The sequence below is a fragment of the Cornus florida genome, unplaced genomic scaffold, assembly GCF_030987335.1.
Source record: "Cornus florida cultivar Cherokee Brave unplaced genomic scaffold, ASM3098733v1 CherokeeBrave_3.0.0_Hap2_Chr04, whole genome shotgun sequence".
Lineage (NCBI taxonomy): Eukaryota > Viridiplantae > Streptophyta > Magnoliopsida > Cornales > Cornaceae > Cornus > Cornus florida.
Window position 1 is genome coordinate 99,674,136 of NW_026775574.1, and position 3,190 is coordinate 99,677,325.

Sequence of the window (3,190 nt, forward strand, 5' to 3'; positions counted from 1 at the left end):
ACAGCTACTCATTCCTCCCACTACGTAGGGATCTACTTTATGTTAGCTTTAGTTTTATTTCTGTTATTTCAGTTTCGGATTAAGAAGTTTAATAAGGGGTCCAATTGATGGATTCCCATATGGAGATTTGGATTATCAGTTTTGGATATTTATTTTAAGGATATTATTTTAGTTCCTTTCAATTTCTATTATTTTTATTTCTTAAATAAATTTTGTATTCCGTATTTGATTTAAAATATTAATTGTTTGATATCCCTCGGGTTTGGGCCTGGGCCTGATCAACCCGTGTCTCGGATTCGAGGGGTATCACATAAGGCCATATAATTTAATTACAACATAATAATTCCCCAAGAAAAGAAATACAAAGGTTAGGGTTACATGAACTTAAGGCTCATCCAAGCCCTAAGTGAAGAACTAGCTCATGAAGAAGATGATCATGGTGTCAACAAGCTCCATCTCCATCTTTTGGCTCCTTCTTCTTCTCCCTTCAATTGTAGATAGAGCCTTCATAAAAAATGTTCTTCCAACCCTAGCTTTCTCCTTTTTCCCAAAGAGAACGTAATATCACGGTACAGAAAAAAATAATAAAAACTTAATCATAAAATAATAAAACTCTCTCCTAAATAAAATAAAAACTAACCCTAAACTAATGACTCACTGGGCCTTAAGTAATAACCCTATTTAAGCCCAATAATTCACAAAATAAGCCCAAACAATAAGAAAAATCTGTAATGTTGCCAAGTCCTGGGGGATCGATCCCCCACCCTGGGGGATCGATCCCCCCAGAGTTGGAAATTTCCTTTAATCCCTATTTAGCTCCATTTTGGCCCCGAACTCATTAGTTTGCTTCTTCATCTTTGGGAACATCATCAAAGGCCTGAGATTGACCGCTTTTGAAGAATAAACACACTATATGAGCAATGGGCTGTGACCTCCTTTTTGCCATTTTCTGAACTTTTTCTGAATATCTTTGCTTGACTCCAAAAAGGCTTTAATGGACCGTTCTTAGCTCATTTTAACTTTATTGCCCTGAAATACACATAAATATAAATTAGGACTAAAACATAAAATTAAGATAGATGCAATGACTGAAATATCCTAACTTAGGTGCTGAAATGTGCAACATTTAAGCACTTATCAAAATCAATAACCCTACTTCAATGACAAATTTTTTTTTAAATTATCAATTCAAATTTTTATGCACTTTTTTTTTTTTTAACAACAATTTAACTATTTTTTTTTTTTTTTAAAAAAAAATGGAATCTGGAACCCAATTAACAACTCACAAACTTGCCAAAATCACAAAATCAGCACTTACCCACATACTTGCTGGAGAAAACCCAGTCAAAAGCCGCCGGAATCGATGAAGAAACCAAATCAAAATCTAGCCAAAATCGCTGGAGGGAACAGCCAGTTGCAACGCCGGAAAAATAAAGGGCGAGTCTCAAACAGCGCCGGAATTTCAGCCCAGCCGAAATCGTTCTATTGCGGTTTTTTTTTTTTCTATTTATTTATTTTCATTTTGACCCACAAACTAGCCGGCGATAAGCCTAGCCGAAATCATTGGCGACACCAAGTCCAAATCGCTGGAAACAGCGACCAAGAAAACGGCAAACGGCGACCCACAAAATCGCCGGAGAAGATCCGCAAACCAGCCGCGATCTACGGAGAGAATCCAGCCGCGACGCCGCAAAGATCTAGCCTTGATCGCTGGAGAAAAGTAGCGACCCAGATGCGATGCCGGAATATAACCCAGGAAACGGCGCTTGAAAAGGAATAGCCGCGATCAGAAAAGCACGGCCGGTGACTGGAAGGTGCGCTTGAAATTTCAGAGACTGCGGCCTGAGGTTGGGATGGGTTCGATGCGGCCGAAACTGGGAGATGGTAGTGTGGTGCTCGGTGTTGAGAGATAGGAGATGAAGGGTGATAAGGGAAGAGTGAGGCAGCTTGGGTTAAGTGCAGCTAGGCGATGATGATGAAGCAAATAGGCGACGGAGAGAAGTGAGGGCTGAAAAGGGCGCTCGATCCTCTTTGATGGGGGATCGACAATTTTAGGCAAAATTTTTTCCCTTTGTTGTGTAATGTGAGAAAGTGAAAGTTGATCGATCCCCATGGTTGTGGGATCGATCCACATGGGGCAATTTTTTGTTGCTCTCTACCAGGCATGGGATTAATCAATTCCCTTGTATTAATCAGGCAATTTTTTTTTTAATTTTTTTTTTTAATATATACACTAAAAATAAAAATAAATAAAATAAATAACTAAAAAGAATATATTCACTAAAATGAAAAATAGATAAATAAAATAAAAATAAAAATAAAATTAATAATAAATAAAATTAAAATACAATCACTTACAAATCTATACTAACTAGTACTATTTTTTTATTTTTTTATTTTTAATTTTTTATGTTTTTGAATAAAGCAAAACTAAAATGAAATGTATATATATAATAATTAACAAATAAATAATAATAATAATAATAATAATATAATAAAATACCAACCTGTACTATCCACTACAATTTTTTTTTTATTTTTTATTTTTTATTTTGTATTTTCTAAAAGTAGAATTGTACAATAAATAAAATAAAGTTTAAAAAATAAATAAATAAAATTTTATTTAGACAAAGACGCAAGAAATAAAATAAAGAGAAATGAATGAGAAGTAAAGTCGGGAAACTCTACGAAAAACTAGTGTTTAACGTCTCTAGCAAGACGTTTTTGTGACTCACTAGTCGAAAGAATCGAAAACCGGATATGAGACATCCTCATTGATCCGTTTATCTATTTTTCCCAATGGATCTTCTCTCACAACAATGAATACATCTCCCAAAAGAATGATTTGGAAAGAAATGATGGAAGATGCAATTTGTTCCCTTTCATCCATGGTCTTGAAAATAAAGTCCATCATGATCGGCCTTGCACTTGGCAAGGTAATGTTTTTCAAAGACTCGGTTGGATTATTAGGAAACTCAATCTCTTCATTCTTTTTGTCAACTTCCACATTGATCACTATCTCCTCCTTCACTAAGGTCGCCTCAATGACTTCATGCTCAATATTATAAGGAATGTCCTCATAAATTGGATTGGCCATTGGTGAACTTACAACTTCTTCCTCTTTTTGATAAGAAAGAGTACTTGCGATTGGAGGAAGAGGTTCTTTTGAGTTTTTCCATGGTGAGAAGTT

The 3,190-nt window shown here is 35.3% G+C and overlaps 1 long non-coding RNA gene across 1 annotated transcript; it reads right to left on the reverse strand.

The window, feature by feature from the left end:
- Nucleotides 1–324: 324 nt before the first annotated feature.
- Nucleotides 325–2,424, reverse strand: LOC132304168 (uncharacterized). The gene is made up of 2 exons (XR_009481519.1): nucleotides 1,319–2,424; nucleotides 325–1,029 (listed from the first exon to the last, which is right to left on the reverse strand). It is a non-coding gene; the product is annotated as an uncharacterized LOC132304168 (long non-coding RNA).
- Nucleotides 2,425–3,190: the final 766 nt, after the last annotated feature.